This window comes from Culex quinquefasciatus, chromosome 1 (genome assembly GCF_015732765.1).
Source record: "Culex quinquefasciatus strain JHB chromosome 1, VPISU_Cqui_1.0_pri_paternal, whole genome shotgun sequence".
In the NCBI taxonomy this organism is placed as follows: domain Eukaryota; kingdom Metazoa; phylum Arthropoda; class Insecta; order Diptera; family Culicidae; genus Culex; species Culex quinquefasciatus.
The window spans coordinates 71259978-71285525 of NC_051861.1; the positions used below are offsets into that span (position 1 = coordinate 71259978).

Consider the following 25548-nt stretch of genomic DNA (forward strand, 5'->3'; position numbering starts at 1 on the left):
TTATAGTATAATCGTATTTTTATGGATTTGCGTGTTTTCAAAAGGTAAAGCCATGATGAAAAATAAGAGAGCACATCCATGATGCGTTCGAAAATGTCAGTTAGTACAAATGGTTGCAGGGCGATATTTCCGCGTAGGAAACGAATTTTTCAGATCTCTTAGAAGCGTTTTGTAGGGAATTTAATTAGCTAGAAGATGCCATCATTAACTCATTTTGGTCCAAAAGTCAGTTAGTACATCAGAGCACAGAGGCATCGATATGTTTACAGCCGAACAGCACGTCCGTCGTCGGGAAAAATCGTTTCATTGATATGGGTTTTCCCGACTGCGCTCGACTTTGAACTATGTTGATGCCAGAATTCCAATATATGTTTGAATTCAACAAACAAAAAGTTTTCAGGCCTAGTTGACTTTTTAGAAACTTTGTCGCACAGTTTGGATTTCCTGGATCAGAAATTATTATAAAATCTGATTAGTTGAAAAATCTGAAAGTTGATTGATTTTTGATTAAATGAATTTAAATGATTTTTAAATAATCTAAGAAACTACAATAAAACAAAAAATATTCATTGAAATTATATCAATTTCAAAATGGAGCGCATAGTCTGCTGGACGCACTGTTTCGGCAGTTATTTATGAACATTTTCCCAATGGAGCAAGCCTGTCTGGCTGTGGTCGCACGGAAAACTGTCTCAGTCGCTTCTTGGCTTGCGTTCCGACCAGTCGTCGTTGTCAACGTAGTAGTTCCAACCCCGCCTAGAGAAGTTTTTGAGTAAAGACCATTGCCTGTTATCACTAGCAGTAGGGTTTTGAAGGATGTTTGGGGAAAGTGCGAGCTAAAAAGGGTGAAATCATCACTCATTCATTCTTTGCTTGATACGCATCGAAGAATTTGAACCCGCCACGGTTCATCCTGGGCCAAAATCCGACCGTTGAGTCAAATATTCCACGTGAAGTGAAGCCAGAACGGGTTTTGATAAGTGCATTCGAGTGTGCTTAACGAATATTGGAACTGGTTCCGCCGCTGTCCAACGGTGCGTGAAAAATACCCCCTAATCAATAACGGCCAGCAAAGTTTTAAATAATTAATGCCAAATACCGGCGGCATTACTTTTTGTCGGAAGTGATGGATTTTCGACAGCAGTGTTGAAACGGAAAAGTGGAGCGAGCTGATCGACAGTGAGTGATAATATAAATTCATCGTGGGTTTAGGCATCGTCTGATAAATCAGCGGTTATCGAACTACACGTGGAGGTTGATGTCATAAATCTATTTGATTCGAGCTTCCGTTTGGTGGAATAAGTGAACGGTGAGTAAAATATTAATTAAAGTTCAAAAACAAATTAGTATGGTTGGAGAAATTCCTTTATCCTAAGAATTTTAGAACTTGTATGTTGTTATTCTTTGTAAGGAAATAAGTTCAATATTTTGCTGATGAGCTATAAACCTGGAAACTTTCAAAAGCAAAGCAAATGAATTTCAAAAAAACAAAAAAGAAAATGAATAATGAATTCCTCCATAGATATATCGATGCCTCTGTGCTTTCTTGTACTAAGCTTGCTGGGATTCCTATCAAGTTAGCATCAGAGGCATCGATATAGTAAAATTAATGGTAAATTAGAAAGAAAATATAAATACTGATTTAAAAGTATTTATGGAAGAATTCTTTATTTATTTTCATCTTTATCGTATACTTTGTATTTTTATTGGAAAATAAGTCCGGCTGGAAATTGATTTTAATTTATTCTGGATTGCATAAATTGAAGTCTATTTATTTATATCTTGTGACCTTTCACTTTTTCTAGATTTTTACTAAGACACGTTTTTCAGTGATATGTAGCATTGTAGCGTGAAGAGATAGAAATTTGGTGTGTTAAAACTTCGAAAAACTGTACACAAATCATCAACACCAACATTTTCCCAAAAGTCTTTTAAACCCTTTTGTTCATACATTCCACTTTTTATTTGTTACCCTGCAAAGTTACAAACAAAAAATGTAAATGGTATCAAATGACATGTCTTTCGATTTTTGACGGATGAGTTACAAGATATGGAAGCGATTATAAAACTTATTTAACTTTTTTTATGAAAAATACCAACCTACTGTCACGAGATATCGAATAGTAGACCTGGGATTCGCGGTCAATGACTTTAACTACCCCTTAGAGCAACATTTCAGGCAAAAAGGGGTCGGGGCAACTTTTTCGGATTTCGGGTGAGTTGGCGGATAATGACCCATTTAGTTTAATTAATATCTTGACAGATACGTAATGATAGATTCAGGGTTTAAAATAACTGTTTATTAATTGAATAGTTAACTTACCACGTGTGCATCGGCACGGAGTTACGATTTTTTTTGCGAATATCGACGAATATTGACAGTTTTTGGACCACGTTGAATAATTTATTAGAACTTAAGTTCATGTTAATGTATCAATAGTGTGGAAACCTAAGATTGTCTCTTTAAAATAAAGTTTCCACGCGCTTGGTACTGAAGTGTTAAACCTTCTTTCATATGAATGAACGTTTAAAAAAATATTAATAAATGGAAAAAGTCAAATAAGTAATTAAACTAAGAATTCATTCATGTTTGGAAAGATTCGTATCCAGAGAAAGTCTTTAAGGCCCAAAAAATCAAAAAATCAAACCATCTACATTAACGACCCCCGGGTCTTTTGTGGTCTCTATTGCAAGTTTAGGTTCGAGCAGGAGTCCGAAGGCTTGAATAGAGAGAGCACCCTAACCTCTTTCTACTCCAAGGAACCTTCCACCCCAGTGTTTGAACTGACGACCTTTGGATTGCGAGTCCAACCGCCGCCAGCGATTCCACCGGAGTAGGCTTGGTTTGGTGTGTTTTTTGTACTTATGGCATGGAGACGACTCCTACACCTGGAATGACTTAACGGCCTAACAACCAAGGCCGGGGCCGACATTTTACTTCCTCATCCGATGGAAGGTTGGAGCAGATGGGAATCAAACCCAGAATCATCCGCTTACAAAGCGGACAGCGTAACCATTCGGCCACGCACTGCCACCTGGCCCGTTGAAGTTAAAATTTCTTAAAGTATAATTAGTAAGTAGTTGAGTTATATCTAAGTTAAGTAATGTCTAAGTTAAGTAATATTTAAGTTAAGTAATATCTTTGGGAACTCAACTCTTTGCGCCCGAATAAGTGCAGAAACGATAAATTTCGTTAAGTCTTGCTACACAATTTGTCCAGCACAGGTCTACTCCACACATTACTCTGTACAACTCAGTTGAACATGTCACAGACACCAATATCACATTGAGCAGTGCAACACACGATCCATTAGGTATAGACCGTTAATCCATCAGAAACCCACCAGGATGACGCCCCACGTGGACGAGCCGCGTGAGTGATTGATGATTAACCCTCAATACACCATCTTTCCTTCTCATTCTGTGTAGCAGCAGGGCAGTGTTACCACATGCTCGTCTGTATCAGAGGGTCCAAAAATCTGTCTTATCTGCACCAAGCATGGCGAATATCTGTACCATTATCTGTACGGTATTTTTTTTTTGTAAAAAACTTTTTTTTAACATGCATTTTGAACAATCTTATGACAACACTAAATGCTGATATGCAGCTCGGAAGGAACGCAAAACTCCATATAAAAACACCCAAGAAACGGCCAAGGAAAGACGTTCCTTCGCGCGATGTTTGTTTGCAAAATGTTCTAGTGAAAAACTTAAATATTCAGAATTTGTTTATTTTATTGCAACTGAAAGTTATAAATGTATTTATAATTTTGTAATCGATATTATAATATTGAAAATTCCGAATTGCCTTATGATGCCGAATCTCAAAAAGCAGAATCTTGAAATTAAAAGGAAGGATTTTGTATTTTGCTTGAAAAGAAGTAAACCAAAGGGAAAATCCATAAACACACAGTTTTAAAAATTTCAATATTAAAAATAAAAAAATCTAAGATTAAAAAAATAAAAAGAAATAAGTATACAAAAAAAATCAAAAATAACAAATTCAAAGCTTAAAAATTCTTAAAATTAAAAATTAATAAAATTAAAATAATATAATTTAATAATTCATATATTCAAAATCCTTCAAATAAAAAAATATAATCCAAAAAATTTAAAATTCTAAATAAAATCTAGAATTTAAAATCATACCCAGATTGAAAATTTAAAAAGATTAAAGAATTTAGGAAATTAAGAATTTAAGAATTTCAGAATTTAAGAATTTAAGAATTTAAGAATTTAAGAATTTAACAATTTAACAATTTAAGAATTTAAGAATTTAAGAATTTAAGAATTTAAGAATTTAAGAATTTAAGAATTTAAGAATTTAAGAATTTAAGAATTTAAGAATTTAAGAATTTAAGAATTTAAGAATTTAAGAATTTAAGAATTTAAGAATTTAAGAATTTAAGAATTTAAGAATTTAAGAATTTAAGAATTTAAGAATTTAAGAATTTAAGAATTTAAGAATTTAAGAATTTAAGAATTTAAGAATTTAAGAATTTAAGAATTTAAGAATTTAAGAATTTAAGAATTTAAGAATTTAAGAATTTAAGAATTTAAGAATTTAAGAATTTAAGAATTTAAGAATTTAAGAATTTAAGAATTTAAGAATTTAAGAATTTAAGAATTTAAGAATTTAAGAATTTAAGAATTTAAGAATTTAAGAATTTAAGAATTTAAATTTAAGAATTTAAGAATTTAAGAATTTAAGAATTTAAGAATTTAAGAATTTAAGAATTTAAGAATTTAAGAATTTAAGAATTTAAGAATTTAAGAATTTAAGAATTTAAGAATTTAAGAATTTAAGAATTTAAGAATTTAAGAATTTAAGAATTTAAGAATTTAAGAATTTAAGAATTTAAGAATTTAAGAATTTAAGAATTTAAGAATTTAAGAATTTAAGAATTTAAGAATTTAAGAATTTAAGAATTTAAGAATTTAAGAATTTAAGAATTTAAGAATTTAAGAATTTAAGAATTTAAGAATTTAAGAATTTAAGAATTTAAGAATTTGAGAATTTAAGAATTTAAGAATTTCAGAATTTCAGAATTAAGGAATTTAAGAAGTTAGGAATTTCAGAATTTCAGAATTTCAGAATTTAGGAATTTAATAATTTAAGTTAGGGGACCATCCATAAACCACGTGGACACTTTAGGGGGTATGGGGATTGTCCACGATCCATACAAAAATGTTTTTTTTTGTATGGACAATTGTCCACGAAGGGGGATAACAGATTCCCAAAAAGTGTCCACGTGGTTTATGGATGGTCCCTAGACTGTAATCCATATTCATACAGACTGCAGTCCTGATTGACCCAGTTGACGGTACAAAACATAATTTATAGAAAACATTCAATAAAATTTACTTTGACCAGATTCCATTTATTAAAAAGTTTAATGTGACATAATGGCGTTACCTTTCAAGAAACAAATAATAATGTTTTGAAAAACGAGGATTATTTTTTTAATATTCAGGCAACTACAAGGCGTTAATATAATTTAAAAATATATTCAAATTAATAAAAAAATACAAAAACTTTATGACTCATTATTTTCTGTATGATTCAGTACAACTTTTATTGAATTTTTGAAGTATTTTATAACTTTATTAGAACGAAATGCTATAAATTATTTTTATTAGGTCCTTGTCAGTACAGAAACCTGGTTAGCAATGAGTCTGCTATTGTAAATGCAGTTTTCTTAAACCTAAGAAAACCTAAAACTACAGAGGATCTTGTGTGTAAATGTTAGTGGGAGGGAGCCAATTACCCGCGGCGTACTGAGGGTTAGTATTATGAGAGACTCCTAGTTCAAAATATTAATAAATAAATAATATGACCGGCTCCGTGGCTTAATGGTTACGGATTCTGCCTCATAAGCAGAAGGTTCAGGGATCAAATCCCGGCCGGTACCTTTGAAATTTGGAATCAGGAATTTGAACTTTAAATATGAACAAAAACGAAAATGAATCAGGTGGGATTCGAACTCGCACCTCTGGATTGGTGGTCTGGGACGCTAAGCAGTCGGCCATCAGAAGGTTTACACTCTAGCAGTGAATTTATACGTAGTGTTGAAACATGTTATCTTCTCATATTAAATGCGCGTTGATCCCTGATTTGCCTGACGGGATTGGAAGTCTAAATATAGATCGAGTTTCCTTCAGATGCTTGCTTCTATGTTTAGGCGGGGCCGAACAATGCCCAGCGATCTCGGAATTGGACCGCAAGGAGCTCTGTCATTCTGAAACGGGTCGCTGAAAGCAGCGCGAGAGCTATCACCACCTAATACCTGACTGAGATAAGTTGTATCAGCATTCGGCATATACAAAGCCTGATACAAACTATACTTTCCCATAATATCGCTACCGGTTAGCGGGTATTGGATTGGATCACACACTCACACACACACTCCTAGTTCAAAATATTCTAGCATAAATGGATCTAAGATCGTTAAAAAATATAAGCATGATCCATTTCTAAACGTTTCAAAAGTTAAACTAGATTTAATCAATGAAAAGTTCTTAAATGTTGAGATAGTTGCAATAACTTAACTATTCAATAATATCATTTTGAGTAAGAATCTGTTTTATCTGAAAGAATTTAAGAATTTCAGAATTTCAGAATTAAGGAATTTAAGAAGTTAGGAATTTCAGAATTTCAGAATTTCAGAATTTAGGAATTTAATAATTTAAGTTAGGGGACCATCCATAAACCACGTGGACACTTTAGGGGGTATGGGGATTGTCCACGATCCATACAAAAATGTTTTTTTGTATGGACAATTGTCCACGAAGGGGGGATAACAGATTCCCAAAAAGTGTCCACGTGGTTTATGGATGGTCCCTAGACTGTAATCCATATTCATACAGACTGCAGTCCTGATTGACCCAGTTGACGGTACAAAACATAATTTATAGAAAACATTCAATAAAATTTACTTTGACCAGATTCCATTTATTAAAAAGTTTAATGTGACATAATGGCGTTACCTTTCAAGAAACAAATAATAATGTTTTGAAAAACGAGGATTATTTTTTTTAATATTCAGGCAACTACAAGGCGTTAATATAATTTAAAAATATATTCAAATTAATAAAAAAATACAAAAACTTTATGACTCATTATTTTCTGTATGATTCAGTACAACTTTTATTGAATTTTTGAAGTATTTTATAACTTTATTAGAACGAAATGCTATAAATTATTTTTATTAGGTCCTTGTCAGTACAGAAACCTGGTTAGCAATGAGTCTGCTATTGTAAATGCAGTTTTCTTAAACCTAAGAAAAACCTAAAACTACAGAGGATCTTGTGTGTAAATGTTAGTGGGAGGGAGCCAATTACCCGCGGCGTACTGAGGGTTAGTATTATGAGAGACTCCTAGTTCAAAATATTAATAAATAAATAATATGACCGGCTCCGTGGCTTAATGGTTACGGATTCTGCCTCATAAGCAGAAGGTTCAGGGATCAAATCCCGGCCGGTACCTTTGAAATTTGGAATCAGGAATTTGAACTTTAAATATGAACAAAAACGAAAATGAATCAGGTGGGATTCGAACTCGCACCTCTGGATTGGTGGTCTGGGACGCTAAGCAGTCGGCCATCAGAAGGTTTACACTCTAGCAGTGAATTTATACGTAGTGTTGAAACATGTTATCTTCTCATATTAAATGCGCGTTGATCCCTGATTTGCCTGACGGGATTGGAAGTCTAAATATAGATCGAGTTTCCTTCAGATGCTTGCTTCTATGTTTAGGCGGGGCCGAACAATGCCCAGCGATCTCGGAATTGGACCGCAAGGAGCTCTGTCATTCTGAAACGGGTCGCTGAAAGCAGCGCGAGAGCTATCACCACCTAATACCTGGACTGAGATAAGTTGTATCAGCATTCGGCATATACAAAGCCTGATACAAACTATACTTTCCCATAATATCGCTACCGGTTAGCGGGTATTGGATTGGATCACACACTCACACACACACTCCTAGTTCAAAATATTCTAGCATAAATGGATCTAAGATCGTTAAAAAATATAAGCATGATCCATTTCTAAACGTTTCAAAAGTTAAACTAGATTTAATCAATGAAAAGTTCTTAAATGTTGAGATAGTTGCAATAACTTAACTATTCAATAATATCATTTTGAGTAAGAATCTGTTTTATCTGAAAATCTGTACAAATCAGAACGGTGACCCAAATATCTGTCATCTGTACGTACAGATTCTGTACTCAGATCTTTGCTGAAAATCTGTACCATGACAGATAAATCTGTACATGTGGCAACGCTGCATGAAAGAGTGAATGCTAGTCAATGTTTTGGTTCAATTTCGCTTTAAGAACACACAGAATCTTTGGGTTCTTTTCAGTTTTTTTTTTCAAAGGAATACTCGTCTTTCTTTTGTCATTCTTGCAATATCCTCGTTCAGGATGAGAGCTTTCGATGTAGGTCAGCTCTAAAGAGATTATGGTAATCATCGTTAATACAAGCAGCAGTGTCTGGTGCAGCACAAAAGTAGGTTTCCTCCTCTCATCATGATTCATCATTCAACACTGACTGGTGGTGGTCTGGCTGGTGCGTGGGGGTTGTCCGCCCATGTTTGGGCTTTGCTTTGGATGAAGGTGGGATGAAACTGTCCCGGCCAGAATCTATTTTTTTCATGTCAGCGAGGATCTTAGGATGTCTTTTTACTTTCGTCATTGAGGAATCGTTTTATAACATTTGAAAATTGACCCTATTCCTCGGTCCATATTTGTGTTCAAAAACCTTACATTATTTGACAATCAGGCAAAACATCTTTTTAGAATGGATACCGTCAACTGGGGCGAATTGGGACAGCAGTTTTAACGATGTTAGAGCACAATATTTTTATTTTTCTGGTTGGTTTCGGATAGAACAGACTCAGACCAACAAATGAGTAGGGTAGAGTAGTCATCAATGAGACACGGGGAACAATGATAAAATGGCTCTCACAAGTTGTAGTTTCAACCAATCAGGCTCATATTTTGGGGAAAGGCGTGTCTACTGGATACACGTCTGCCATAATAGTGCCTTTGGTTATGGACGCTCCCTTGCAAAGTTATTCATAAATGTTTGATTTTGGGGTGTAAAAGTAATTTTCGCTCATAGGCTGCCAATAATACAAAAAACTAATATTTCTCCAAATTTCTTTCGTCATTTCATAGGGCATGAGTTGGGCTACAATGGACTTTCATTAGATTTGACCAAAATTAATCATCTCATCTCATCGTCTCATTGTTACCCACTCTTTTCAGCCCATGGGTAACAATGAGACACTTTGATTTTTCTTCATTAAACTCTTCAAAATCTTATGAAATCATTCAAAACATGAATTGGAAGTGATTTTTGGCATATTTATTGAGTTTTGACTTCATGTAGCTAAAAATATAAAGTTATTTGGTATAAATAAATGGATTTTACTAAATTAATTTACTTTTAAGTATAACTTTTGTTAATTAAAGTTTCAAGTTGGCAAAATTGCTTTCAAATGTTCAAGGCAAGTCACCTGCAATGGAACAATACAAAAACATGATGTTTTACTAGAAAAGTATTGATTTTCGTAGAGTGTCTCATTGTTCCCCACCTTTCTCATTGTTCCTGCCAAGTGCGTCTACAATGAGACAGTTGGATAGCTCTGGCTGCAGAGGTCGGATCGATCTCATATTTTGATGAATGTTAGAACACATTAAAAGAAATATAATGCAACAAAAAGCTCATTAAAACATGCTGATGAAAAAAAAAACAAAATCGTTGAAAGTTAAAAACCAAAAGTGTCTCATTGATGACTACACTACCCTACATCCATTTTCAAATTGAAAACCTTTCAGTGCTCTAAACATTGCTGTCCCTATTCAGACTGTAGTCCCGATTTGCCCCAGATGACGGTAGCAAAAACTGACCTCCAACACGATTTTCTTGTATACACGAAAAAAATCCCTCCATAACGATTTTTATATTTAAATTTATATGCAGCATGCACCTCCATGCTTTTTAAAAGAGCCGCAAAAAGGTTCGTTTGATTTAAGGGAGGCGCACGGTTCCTGACGGCAGAATGATCATGTCAACACATTATTGAAATAAAATTTAAATTAGAGAGATGCTTTATTGTCCCACCCGTGTGGATCAATCGGACCGCGCACTGGACTCACAATCCAGAGGTCGCCGGTTCGAATCCCGCGGCGGGCGCTCTAAAATTCTTTGTGTAAATATGGGTATTCGGCGCCGTCGCTCCGTGCCATACTTTCATACACTTAGGAGCCCAGGGCGGCGAAGTCCTTGTAGATAAAAAGGAAGACACTAGTGGTTGGTACTAGCAATGGTGGCCGACAGCTATAAAGTCAACTTCGTGATGCTTTATTTCCAATAAATGTTTTCACCAAGGGAAGTTATGCAGTTGCTTTTATCAGATAAACTATAATATTTTCAATTTGATCATGAACAGTGTAAGAAAGCTTCATCTACTTTAAGTTGAATTTAGACTCTTTTTTGACGCGGACATCGCTGTCACGCCACATGGCGATGGCGCGCGCCTCTCGTCCTACAAGACAATTATTTTTCGAGACGGGCACGCACTGATTGCAGGAAACAAACATAGAAGACGTCCTCGAGCAGCTTTGCTACAGGCCAATAAAAAGGCTTGGCACGTTTTTGTCCTCGTTCGGAAAATGCGTCGCTTTCTGGTCGTCACCAGTGAGTTCGAAATTTTCCGGAAACGAGCACCCAAGGTGAACGGATATATTTCTCGGTGTGGTGATAATTTTCAAATCGAGAGTACGTTTTTCATCTTTCACATAGCCGGGTCTCTCTATAGCTATGAGTTATGGTAGATTATCATCACGCATATTAATGCGCTCCGCGTGGAGCATACAAATGGGTGCTAAAAATCTATTTACTCGAACCGAGTGCGCGTGCAGTGTCAGAGTCGTCCTTTTTGCTCTTTCCCTTGGTGGAATCGCTGTGGTTGGACGTCTCTATGGACAGAATAAATCCCAACCGAATGTCGTCCGTACCACCCGGTGCACACCGGAAAAAGGAAGAATATCATACATGATTTGGTGGTTTTTGAGGAGTCCCCCGCGATGTTACAGAATTCACTCAAATGAATTATTATTTGTGTGAACTGGGGCGAAATATGAGTTACAATCCGGTGGGATAGAGTTCAAGCTATTTTGTAATATTAACAACCATGGTAATGATAAATTCTATAAAGTTATTTTAAAATTGTTCTGAAATGTTACATTATTTTAATGCTATGCTGAACCAGCATTACAATAAAATAATTAGGTACTATGTATCAGGGACTTTCATTTAAAATACACTCAACCCCCGGTGGTTGGTCACTTTTTCGTTTGACACTTTTTTAGTTTGTACCCCGTTGGTTGGTCAAAGTCAAACTAAAAAGTGACGAACTGTCACTTTTTACACGACGCTCACGCACACTATCAAAACAAACGTTTGGTAGTGTGTGTGAGCTCCGTGTAAAAGGGGTGTCAAACTAAAAAGTGACCCCGTTCGTTTGACAACAGTTGGTGTCAAACCACCGGGGTTTGAGTGTAGTTATTTTTACTTTAACTCATTCTGTATTCAATTTACACTCACTTATCCGAACAAAAATAGTCTTTTTTTGAGTCTTCAAGTTTACCTTAAAAGGCACAACCAAACTTATTACTTTGAATTTCTTTTCCCCTTTATAAAACACAACGCAGCCAACGTAAATGTCCATAATAAATACATTAATAAAAGTGTGTATTAATAGTGGCAAAGAAAGGCACATGATTTAATTGCGTCGCTGCTCCGTGTGTATGTTTTTATTAGCGCATTTTTTTTATTTCCGTTCGAATTAGCTCGACGTATATTGTGATGCAGCAGAAAGATTACCAGACATATTTGTTGTTTATTGGGGTCATTGAGAGAATCTGCTATCATCTAAACACTAATCCAACAAACTAATTTAATCCACCGATGTGGTTGGTGTCTTCCTCGCATACATTTAATGGACATGACATAAGACAAAGTTGTGAGATTATCAAAATTTTAGATTCGTTGAGATGTTCCATTGATTATCTAACTGGCTCGGTCGAGGGGAGCCAAAAAAATTTAAAAAAATATCATAATTGAAACTACAAGCCAGAATTTCAACATTTCAATGAAAAAAAAAACATTAGAAAATGCCTTCAAATGATATTCAATCATTAGTTTTCAAAAATGTAAGATTTGACATAAAAAACCAAAGATATTGTAATTAAAAACTATTAGCGGTTTTCTACATCTAAAATTCACTAAAATTCAAAAGATTTTTCAATTAACTCAAAGTTTCTAAAAATTATTCTAAACGCAGGAAAATGCATGTTAAGGAAGAAAATTGATCATCACTATAAAATATTCTGTATTAAATTCATTTTAACGAATTTCAGCACCAAAAGGAATCAGCAGGTGCCGGTTGTTGCCATTTTGAAGCCACTGAAAGAATTTTTGATCTAATTCAAATGTGCTTCAAAATTTATATAATTTTGTGACACAGTCATTGGCGTCCTAGTTGGACGCCAATGACTGTGTAATCATTGATTAATGACGATTTCCATAACTTTACAAGGAATGGGATAATCGTTACCAAAAGGAATTAGCATTTGTAAGGCACTATTCTTAACAACTTGTTGAAGGAATTTTGTCAAAATATTGAAAGCGACGCAAAATTTATATCTTTGAACGAAAAATCATGACAATGATGGAAGTCTTCACGTTAAATAGATTTCAGTGGTTTGCATATAAATTTCTGTTGAAAATTTTCACTTTTTTTGAAAACATATTTGTTTTGCTCCCGATTTTTCAAGCCGATTTTGAAGAAAGGGGAGGGGGTGTCAACCATTTTAAACAAAAATTTTACCGGCCTTAAATGAACTTCAGAAAAGTTCAGTTCCATTTCCATCCAATTTGCAAAATCTTACGGTATAAACATGTTTTGCATTTTTTTTATTTCTTTTAAGCTATACATTTTTTCATAAAGATTAAAGCAGCAGTTGAACGTCAAAGTGCCTATATGCAAATAATAGGATAATAGGTGCCGGTGTTAAAACATGGAATTGAGGGAAATTTACCTTTAGTATTCGCATTTCTATTATCGGCCTATCAGTATTCAACGTGTTCTTGAATATTTCAAAGTAAATAATTAGCTCAAATAAATGTTAGCAAGCAACTTTCTTTGTTGTCTATACAAGGTGCAGGTGTGTGTTTTTTTTAAACATTGCATGCATCTTTTCACTTATTAGCAAAAGCGACGAACCAGCCAACTTGCAATCATGAAATTGAATAAAATTTGTATATTAGAAAATAAAAAAAAACATCTGGGTTGTGGAAAAACTTCCCTCTTTCACCAAAACTGCACAATTCTCTTTGACAATGAACCTTCTCCATTATCACATAAAATTTTTATTGGCTCTTGCTCAAGATAATCTTGATTGAATCATTCTGTGTTGATTGGATTATTGCGTCAAGAAGGCAACCCCTTTGATGTTGGAAAATACATCAGCATCAGATTCTTAACTATATAGATAAAATAATTGGTTTAGTTCACTTCTTTTCACCACCAAAATTGAATTTCCTACAATAGTTCGCTTTTAGTCGCTCTGCAAACACGTGCCACTCAACTTGCGAAATACCATCAGTAAATTAATTTCCCAGAACTTTCTATTTAACGTCTGGGCAAATCTCCATTAAACTTCCTCCTCGTGGTTTGCCCGAGCAAACAGTCAGCCTTCGCCTTATTTCATCAACTTAAAAAAGTACCTTTCCATCGATGATCTATATTTAACTTCCGCCGGACCAGCACAAACAGCAGCTGTGTAACGAGTCGAAAGTTCAGGTCATTGGCTGACCTTCTGGTATTGATTAAGGGTCCTGCTGCACCAGGGTGAGAGTTTCCCCCACAATATACGACCGATATCCTCCGATTCAAAGTTGCTCGATAGGATTTGTTCCCGGGGGCTACTGCTGCTGTTGGCTGGCACAAGTTTTGCAAGACAAAGGAGATGCAATTACCATGAACTGTGCAAAACCCAGTGCATTTCCCGGAAATTGGTCTTGGGTCTTTTCAGCATGGTCCGATAAAAGAGCCATTGATTTACTTTTTTTTGCGGATGTTCAATTAACGTCGAGTGCGAAAATTTGTAATTGTTTCACAGCTATGTATGCATTCTCGTTTTTTGCACTGGATAAAAAGCAGGAAAGTGACACATCATTGTTGTATTAGCACTCTATATAAGGGGTTGCTCGCTTCGTGCCGAGGATGCTTTTTTGTCAGCCAATTTTGCAGAGTCTGCATTTCACTCAACCTACATGTGCATGACCACTTGATAACTGAAGTGTGATCGCAAGCGTTGTCTTTTTGGTTGATAAAAAAAAACTCTTCACTTTGTATTATTCGTCGTCTCGTGGAAAAAGCTATGCTATCGACTATCAAAATGCAAAACTCTCGAGAAAAACTTCGTTCGCTAAAGAGAGTACAGTGCTATTCTGATGCAAATTTATCCTTCGTCGTCGTCGTCGTCATAGTCATATAGAGCAGATCAACGTTCACATTTTTCCGCGCACATACATTCTACACAAGATCGACCAGCAACGAGAGGGACTCGAGAGACACAGGGTGGTGGCATCATTGTTAAGTAGGAGATATGTGATGTAATGAATAAATAAGTAAGTGCTTTGCTATGATAAATAGTCCTGATATTTTTTCAAATTAATATACAATGCTAAATGTTGCATTCCTATTAACATTTAGGAGAATTAATATTTTTACTCAAAATGAGTTTTAGGGTTTTCTGCTCTTAGGATGTGGCTGATGGTGATGGTTAAATATTGAGAGTAATCATTTGGTAGTGTAACAAGTAGTAAATCACTCGAATTTGAGTAATTTGAGATTCTTCGACTTACTTTGGTTGTCGAGAAAATAAAGAAATACATTTTCAATTTAATTCAATTCAATTTGTTTACCGAAGTAATCTCAAGGTTCTTTGGATAATCGAATGATCTAACTTTTGATAATTTAGTCTGTACTGCAGATGATCTGGCAAACATTTCTGAATGTTTTAGTCAATCAAAAATGTTAATCTGGAAATTTCAAGTTATGTTGAAAAGTGGAACTTTATTTTTCCGCAATGGTGTTTGTTATGAGGATATTTACGTTCATATTTTGATTTTAAGATACATACATACACAAAACCACGAAAAATTCAGAAAAGAATCTTTTCAAAAGATTGTTTTACGTTACATTTTTTTAAGCGAAAGATTGCAAGACAGCAATGGATTTTTCTATCCTGTTTTCGAAGTTCAATTTTTCATTTTATTTTTTCATGTTTTTCGACACACCATTGATGTAAACTTTTTTGAATATTAAAGCAATGCCTGAGCTGAACCACCCTAACGGCCGTGATCTTGGCTGCTTGAGGGCAAAAACAAGAACAATTGCTGCATAGAAAAGGAAAACTATGCGCACGAACGAATCATACTAGTTTTCTTTTTTGCTTACCGCATCCCGCGACATACCTACCAAGTCGCAAGAAGGGAACATAAATTTTAAATGACACTGAGTAACTGGCTGTGAATAGTCTGTTAGCAGTTCGTCGACGCGATTGTGACGCATTTCTATGTTGCTGCGACATATAATGTTGGTTGAGATTGGTGCACCGTTCCGGATGACATTGACGGATTTCATAAACCGCAATGCAAACAATCATGGTCACGTGGAACGTCTGAGTCTCTCTATTTATTAAGGGTCCAGATAAATAGGTGAAGCAGTAACATTTTAAATTAAACCGTTTCAACTGGGTGGCTTCTAATCCAAAAGTCAAGTTCAAATAAAGACATTGCTATGGCATCTGTTGGCACACGTTCTTTCAAAAAGAAAAGATATTTTATTGCGATTCACGTTAATCTGCATTCTCTCTTAACTAGCCTCCCGGGGTGATAATTAAAAAAACGACACACTGCACCTTCGAATCGGGCATGGCCCAATGTTTTATTTAATTCTGTCGGCGAAACAAAAATAAAATTCCCTGTAATACACGGGTCAGTACGGAAATTAATTTTTAATGTGGGAAGCTCATGAATTTGAATACTGTGCAATACATGAACGAGGGATGTAAAATTCCTAAAAAAGACAGCTTCTCATCACACATCAAATGTCATTGACGATCTGTAAGAGAACTTAAGACAAAGCTGTTTAATTGAAATACAATCACTACCTCTGTTCCACGAAGGCAAGTGGAGAGAGCCCCTAAAGGTTAACTGCCCAATTGTGATTTCCGTCATTCGATGTCAAAAGTATTTTGTGTGGGTGAAGAAGATTTATTTGTATTGAATTTGATGTTCTTTATTATTCATAATGGAAATTCACATAAAACATTTACATTGTTTGTGTACATTCAAAACATAAAAATGTGCTCTTGATGAAACTCATTTTCACTACATTACCAGATTCACAGAGGTGAAAGCAATTCAAAAATGACACACATTTTATTTTTGCACAAAGTGACACACACCAGGCCAAAGGCATCCCGATGGCTTCGTCCATTAAGCAATGTCCCTGTTACTTTACGTAATGCACGCCTGAGCAGCTTGTACTTCTTACAACAGCTCCAGCTTATCCGAAGCGTACAATGCTCCCAAAAACACACACACATACACCCAAGTGGAAAAGTTATAACGACAAAACAAACAGAAAGTCAGACATTACAGTAAGGCAACTGCCCGCTCACTCTCTTGAGCAAGACGTGTGTAGAGCGAAAGTTCGGAAGGCAAATTTGCCCACACTGTTATTCAAATATATCCAATTAAAGTTGGTCTTTGGCTCCTAAGCAGGCTGGTTGTAAATCCTAGGGGGCGACTTTTGGTCTTCTAATCGCAATGGAATGCTCGCTGAAACAGTAGGCCGTGTGATATCCGCTTGTATGATCCTTGCATGATAGATGAAACTAGCCTACCTGAGATTGTATGCTTTGCAGCTTTAAGTACAAATTTTATATTATTTTTATTTTGTTGTCTTGAAAACCACTACATAAGTTAAGCTTGGTTTTTTTTCTAAATTTAGCATTGAACTAACAATATTGCCCACACGCTTTTGCAAAACGGTTTGCGTTGATAGTATCATACTTTATGCACTTTATGCTTTTGCAACCCGAACCTTCGTTGGCGCCCTCCGTTTTGCTATACCACAACCAACACATGTGACAACATCGGTGTCACCAGTCAGTGTTTGCACAATTTGTTTCGTTTTTTGGACAAACACACATCCCGGTTTTGGTTTTCCAGCTAAGGAGCCTCTGTGAAGGATGTCAGAAAGTTCCATTGCCTCTATCATAACGACAGTCAAATATTTTTTGAAAAATAATCTTACACTTTTCTATGGTCATTTTGCACTTTACTGATTTAGGTCTCATTTAGATCCATCAAGTACGCCTAACTGTTTTGAAGCCTGGATTTATTTTGTTTCATTCTTGTGACAGTCCAGGTACTTTTAAACCAAACCATCTATTTAAATTTAGTAACTTATGTTTAATCCCTCCTCCCTTCTCCCCTTTGTTCAACATATCTGAAGGTAAACCGTATAGCTACTAATTTATTAGCTACTCTAATGCCACGTTGGTGGTTAATATTTTTCAAGGTATTGAGTTTTGATAGTCTAATTTCATTTCCTTTTGAATGATCCTAAATCCGAGTACAGCATACGCAAAACGAGAAAGTTTTCATTCGCATGAACAGAACATCCGCAATTTTTACGAAGTAGGATAACTACGAAAAATGCTAGGACAGCGAGTTCGTTGTAGGTTATTTGTTCTGTGATGGGTACATTAGGAAAAATTTGGGCTGGTTCTGCAAATATAAATTGTATACCGTAACCACAATTGTTTTTTTTTTTAATATTTTCTGACTAACTATCAGAAACATTGTCTTCATTATTCAGAAAATACATGTTTAAATAGCCGTGTTACTTCACGTCGTTTGTTTCAATCGTTGGAGTAATGTTCTAACAACCTTTCACATATGTTATAATTTTAAGCTCAAAAACCGCAAATGCAAAAGCAGATGATATACTAACACGTCACTACCGACTTGTGGTCTTCGGTGTGGGGGCGTTTCCGCCGTCTAAGAGCATTAAATTCGAAATTAATCTCCTCAGCCACGAAGCCAAACTTAGAACCTCAAACCCGCAGGCAAACGATCTCGGTTGCCATCAACCACCAACCGGGACCGGACACGGATGTGTGTGTGTGGTTTGGGGATCGTTTTTTTAGGAAGCTCCATGGAAATTTGTTTGTTTTAATTAAAACGATGCTTCCAACACATGCGTGCAAATTTAGGGTGGTTTATTTTTCGAAAATTAAAGCGATGACAAACATGTCTAAATTGTGAACAATTTTATAAAAAAAAGACAATCTAAATCTTTAAAAGTAAAATCCACAACAAATAAATTATGAACCACTCTAGTGCCACGTGTTGCGCAAAATTTTAAACTTCAGTAATGACATTGCAGATACAAACTGTATACGACAAGTTAAAATCGTGACTCAAAGGACAGAAAACAGAAAAGTCAACAAGTGTTGCTGTAAAAACTATGAAACAACTTTTTGTGTGCTAATGAGACTTTGATTAAATGTTGCTTTATTTATTGAAGCTAAATAAATAAAGGCTTTGAAAATTCAAAAAATATGTATTTTTTACTCAACACTCCCTAATTGCACCCTCTACTCTGTGAAGCTGAAACCGGTGTTTTAAGCAGTTTATTTTTCTTTTAAATTAGATTGAAGTCATCTCATTATGTCTGATCAGATTATCTGTAGCTTGCCTCGCTGGGTTTTTTCATCCCGATAACAAAGTTTAAACTATTTCGGTGTCCCTTTTTAGGTTTCCCAAGTTAAATTATGCGTTTAACAAGCAGTTGACAGCTTGGCCATGGTGAAAGGCACCGTAGTACGAAGTTTAGCTTTTTCTCTTTTAGTTGAGCTCAAGTTTTAAGTTTTAAGTGAATTGAGTCAATACAAAATGTGATTTCGACCGAGTGTTTCCTCAGAGCTCAAATTTCTGTTTTTTGTGTAATATTGCATACCGATTTATTGAATGATGCAAAATTCATTTTCACCAGTCACAACTTTTCTGCTTTTTCTCTATTTCTTAACTATCAATATCTCCTTTTCTCTTAAGATCCCTTATCTATTAGCTATTTTGAAGGTTACTTTTTTCCTTCAGTAGATTTACTCGATTTTCAAAGCACCCGAAAACTCTGTTCCCAACATTGATTTAATCAGTTGTTGAACGACAGCTTAGAAAAGTAACTTTATACAAGTAATGCTTAAATAACGAAATTAATGAAATGAAATCAATTATCAATATTTCAAAATCAAAATGTTCACCATTTGGACGCGGATTTTACTCAACAGGGAAAATCAATCAGGTCTCAGCTACTGGAAATTTATGAATCAATGTTGGAGTGTGGAATTTTTCTAACTGTTTGTTTTTTTTCATATTTTTTCACCGAAAGGCGACAGGGATTCAAATTACTGTTTGTTACAATGCATTACCAGCTTAGTCCGGCATGTGCTTTCTCTGCCAGTCCTTCAGCCATTCCGTGTGCTCAACTATCTTTTCCCGTTTAACATTTTAATTGCCCCGGGCAAGGCGAGGATACAAATGAGCCACTGACTGGTCCATTAGCTTTTTTTCCATCCAGTACATTAGCCAGCTATAGTGATCTATTGTGCACGCTTCTTCCAGACGAGACCATGGCTTGCGGTTCCACTGGCAATCGGATACGAAAGAAGCAAACAAAAATGTAGGTTTCTGCCTGATAAAGATCCGGAATTGTGACACTGAAATTATGCACTGGCAAGCACGTCTCAAGGAGACGGAACCAACAACAGTTTTCGCCTTGGAATTGGACAAGATACACCCAACTGGCAGTCGCATGATTGTGATGCATGGCGGCATGAAAGTATATCAGAATCTGCATGAAATCTGTCCTCATGCATTTTTTGCGATATAGGAGTATGACATTTTTGCCCGTTACCGACAATTATCGACATTACCGACGGCTTTTTGGTTGTATTTCACAAAAAAATACTTAGCAGAACGAGGATTGAACCACCAACTTCATGGTTATTGATCCGACACGGTACCTCCGCGCCATGGACGCTTGATGAAAAGTGAGTGAAAGAGCACCAACATATGCTTCTCTTTGGAGTGTTGCTCGGGACGGGCCAGCATTATATGTGTTGGTGAGAACTGCAGATCGCTGAAATGTTTACACGCGGGCAAAAATGATCTACGGGCTTGCTGCAAAAAATGTAATAAAATATGACATTTTCTGCAGCAAATCCAATGTTGCAGATTTTGAGATATATTTTTCCTTTGGGTGATAAATGTTTTTTTTTCAGTTTTATAAAGCTAGGAATCGCCGAAGGACTATGTTTTGCCCTTTAGTAACTTTTGAAGATAACATATTAACAGGGTATCTTCTAAACCTTGCAGGCAACGAAAATTTAGTCAAATTCTTCTTTTCCCGTCCATACGATATTCATCCCACGCACCAATAATATCTAGTCCGCTTTTAATCAGTCCAGCATCATCAAAAGTGTTGGAAGTTACCGTTTTCGTTATCATAGCAACCAGCTGATGGTAAACGATACATTGCACGTTGGACCCTTTTGGAAAGGGGTTGGCCTACTGGCAGGGACGGACTATAGAATAACAACCTTTTAGCAAGCAACTTCTCTTGTTTCAAATGATGGTCACATTGGACGACCGCTAGTGAACAAAGTAGTCCTGGGTGGAAAAGGATGGACTAACGATGCATACTCAGAGGCTTCGTCATCCTTTAATTCCAGCTTGTGCGTAGGAGGCAGATAAGCGCACTTAATAAAGCTGGATCTTTGGTGCGAAAAAAGTCAGATGTCACTTCAATTTCACTTTTTTCATAAGCAAAATCCTGCAAAAAAAAACAAGTAACGAGGCTACTTTACCAATTTACAATCAAGTAAGAAAGGCTACATACAATATTTTTAGATAGATTTTACTTATTTGTTACCCGTCTTATCTTCCCCATGCATGCAAGACAAATTTGACACAATAATACAATAATAAAAATAATAATAATAAGGCTGGTACAAATTGGTCCCCCCTCCCTTCAAAGTTGGCTCGAAAAATCAGGGGGCAAAAAAAATATTTTTCCAAAAAATTTCAAAATTGCAATGGAATTTAAAGTGTAATCAGCTGAAAGCCCTGTGTTTAAAATAATTTTTAGCATGTTTGGGTTGCTTTAAACATCCATTGAATTTTTAAAGTTTTCGATGTTTAGTATTGCGCATTTTGCACTTTACTAGAGTCTTGCGCAATTATTTTCATCACAGTAATGACGAAAATACCCGTTGCCAAGGCAGGTTGTGAAAGTTTATTTCTTTTTCCAAAGTTCAGAAACTAATGAAGTGTCCAGTGCAGAGAAAGTGACTTCGATCGGGTAATCCCAGAACCGGTGATTCAAGGAAGACAGTTACCACGGCTTGTTCCGACTAGAAAAATATGGTCTTCGGTGCCGGTATGGCGGTACTTGGTCTTCTTGCCGGATGGATCATGAACAACCAGAGGGCGTTGCTGTCAGTCTGCTGTTTTTTGAAAACGAATGATTGCAAAACAAATGAACTCGTGTAAAATGCATTTTATGTTGCTAGGCAAAAACCTCTAAAATTTGGCATGAATAATGTGTGGAAAACATCGGTTCATTCGGAAAAACGATTTAGCGATATTTTCATGGTAATATTTTCTTTAGCTCTTTAAAAGAACTTCTTAAAATCTCTTTGAGTGCGCTTAAAGGTTCTTACGCTACATCTCACTTGGTTTTCAAAATTAATTCTCAGGGTCTTCGGGAGCCTTAAAGATAAGCGTAATTAGTGTACTCTAATCACTGGCACAACATGCTGGGCATCATCTACGCGAAATGCCAAACAAGTTCTTCTAAAAGAGGAGTTAGAGCGGATGCATGTCTGAAGACGACCTTAACGGCAGTCTTCTGCATGGGGTCGAATGTGTAAAACTTGAAGTTTTGACGCTTGAATTTCTCCACAACCAGGTCGAAGTTCTATTCGTCACAAGTGTAGATTGGCACTGATGACTTACCCATTTTAAGACAATATTCGAGGCCTTCCAGCAACTCGTCAACATCGTCCGCCAACGTGTCCAAAACAAAAATTGGAGGTGGTCTACGTTCCTATGGAGAATTTCTTTTTTTTGGCGGTAGTGCTGCTACCGTCGGTGTTGTTGTTTTCTTCGTCGTCACTCAGCATCTGGAACTCGTTCCTGATGGGAATGTTGGCGGATGTTGAAGTGCCACTGGTTGTGGCTCCAGAAGAACCAGAGCGGGTCCTCACTGGCGGAACATACCCGGGATGTAGATACTTTTTGTCGATTCCATGTGCGCTCACGCTCCCCTGCGCGATGGCGGCCGACACGGCTTTGGTTTGTTTACCTTTTTGCACACGGCCGGTAGACGAGCTTCGCGGGTTTTTCGAGGCCGCACTCGAACTGCCAAGGCCACGGCCGGCCTTTGGCATGCTGGAGAAGTAAACTCGCGGGTAATCACAATCAACTACGGCGAAAAATTTCGAAAAAACGGTAGACCACAGAGCATTTTTGTTCTAAAAATGGGAGAATTTTAATAACTTTTTAAGTGTTTTTTTTTCGATGAAAAATACGTTTTTACGGAATTCTGAGTATGCCATTAAATCGGACGTCTAATTTTACATACAGTATGTAAAAAAAGTATTTACACCCCTTGGGCACTATGCACATGTTGTGATGAAACATGTAACAATTTAAAGTTTGACAGAAACCTAGTACTAAGTTTAGTTCAGAAACTCATGCCGAACATTTTGCTACAAAAAGCTCATGAAAAGATGTTTTCTATGAAAAGTTACATAACAAATACTATTAAAAAAAAAGGTGCAAAAAAAGTTTGTACAAAAGTTTTCGAAAAATTAACATGAATAAAATTATTTGTTGACAAATCACCATAAATCCAGTCTCTCAACTCCAAATAGGCATCCTTGAATGATTAAAAAAATAATTTGGATTGAATATAAAGTTTACTAATTACTTAGTATAAAAGTTTGGAAAATGTTCGGCATGAGTTTCTGAACAAAACGTAGTACTAGGTTTATGTCAACATTAAATTGTTTACATGTTTCATCACAAAATGTGCTTAGCGGCCAAGGGGTGTTAATACTTTTTTTACATATACTGTAAAAGTCCCTTTGACACCAAATTGCTATCTCAACACCGTTTCAGGCTGCAAATGATTGAAAAACACCTCTTTTTTCGCATGTTCAAAAATGAAAGGGGTCGTACCGCCCCTCCGTCACGCGATATCAAAAAACGGATCTCGGATTCGTGATCAGGGACAAAAGTTACCCCTTAGGACAAAGTTTCAAGCAAATCGAAGAGGGGTCGGGGCAACTGCTGTGTGAGTTGGCGGAGAATTACTCCTATCAAAAATGTTATAAAACTAACTTAGATGCAATGAGAAAATATCGAGGAAAATATTGTAGATTAGCGTTATATCAATCATACCATGACGAAAACAAACAAACAAGCTCCCGAAAGATCTGATTCTGATACAGAATATTGAATCGCTGAATCGGAACAAACGGTTCGCTTCTCTCGACTCCCCCATCTCACCCTCGAAAATCTAATTGTATTAAAATCAGGCGCTGGCAGCCACCAACGAACAATATTCCACATTTTCCGAATGATACCAACAAAGATCCCGCCACCATTCCCCCTTCCAGGCTCAACTCCACGAAAGATATGCCTGCCTGACGGCAGCCCATTGGGGAACCGTAAAATCAGGGAACGAGCGCCCGAAGGTGAATAGAAATTCGATTCCCTACCACCTCACTTTATCTTGCGAGGAAAATCGCGTTTCAACGCTTTTCGCTTTTCAGCACAAAAAATTCCAATCTTGTCGTCGTCTTTTGGCCCGCTCAACTTCCGAGTCCTGACCTTGATTCAACTAACAAGCTCTGCCCGAGCACGAAAAATTAATCCCATTTTTTATCACTCAGCCAAATACAACACAATCAACGGCTGTTGTACACTAATCTAATCTAATCTAATCTAATCTAACCCTAGCGCAGCCAGTCTTTCGAGGGCATCCTGGAAAATGCCTTAGGTTGATTAACGCCTAGCATCCTCTTGTCATTATTAACAATTGCAGTGCCCCAATGCAATAAATTGCTTCGAAACATCACAAACGTTGAAGCGGCCAGGCCAACTGCGTAAAGTTTACCGCGAAGATGATTCGTTGAAATGGATTGAGTTTGAACACGAATGCTCAAACAACAATACAGTTCTGAATCTGCAGGGGAGGAAGAAACGTGGGGATCCCCCGCTCACGTTCCTGTTTGTTTAGGCAATTAATCGTTGGGAGCCACCATGCTAAGAAGTTTTGGTGCTCCGGGACCCTCGAGGATGGGACATCGTATTTCCACAAATGCCCTGGACACTATTTGCCGCGGTTATAGCGCCACAACTCGCTCTCTGTCGATGAAATGGAAGAAGTATTATTCAGAAAATACAATGGATTTATGAATTAAATTCAAACTATCCCAAAACTATCCCTTGAATAAAAAATCAAAGACTAGGATGAATTTCAAAAGCCCGAAAAAACTTCTATTATGGTAACTCAAGTTCAAGATAGGGATTTACTTATGCTAAAATCTTTAGAAAGTTTTGAAATTTATTTTTCTCAGATTTTTAAAACGGATGATTAAAACCCAAAAAAGAACAAAATAAAGTAGAACGACTCACCTTAATAAGCGCATTTTGTGTCTCACATACACAACCTGTAAAAAAGAAAGACCTTACCTGAGCACACCATCTTAAGGTTGCTCTGTGCTTCTGCAACCCATCTTGACAGCTCTCTACCAACGAGGCACTCGTGACAGACAAGAGAAATCATCCGTTCTCTCTCCGCAAACAGCTGAGCCGCCAACAAACAAGCCGCCGAGTCAAGATGAGCGTTTCGGCCGCCTGTCATTCTTGGACACCAACACTATCGCATGTCGGCTTGTTTACTCTGTAGCCGTCCGCTACAGGAAAAGTGACAGCCTGCTTATCATTGACCGGAATCGTGAAGCACGCTGGCAGAATTCTTCCGTACTGTTGACACACACACTGTTTTATTTGTACCAGCTTCTTTTAAATCACCTCCCCATCGTTCACCACCTCACACGGTACCAACACCACTAACACTCTACCAAGGAAGCAATCAACGGCTGTTGTACACTGTCGAAAAGAGAAACAAATTCCACTCTGGGGAGAAAAGTCGAGATTGTAACCACCCCTTCTGATGGGTATTTTCACTTGACTTACCAGCATCCCGTGAATCACGTGTCTGGCGGTGATTTATGGCCATGCCCATGTGGAGAATTCACTTTATCTTGGGTGGGCGATAAATTGGCGCGTTCGAATCAGCTCGCTAATTTGGCCTCATCA

The 25548-nt window shown here is 36.6% G+C and overlaps 1 protein-coding gene across 1 annotated transcript in view; it reads left to right on the forward strand.

Moving 5' to 3' along the window:
- Positions 1-685: 685 nt before the first annotated feature.
- The window catches only part of LOC6034439, a 48104-nt gene continuing 23241 nt past the window's right edge, over positions 686-25548 (forward strand). The window contains exon 1 of the mRNA XM_038248698.1: positions 686-1309. The gene's annotated coding sequence lies outside the window, so the exon portion shown is untranslated. The remainder of the gene's footprint in view (positions 1310-25548) is intronic.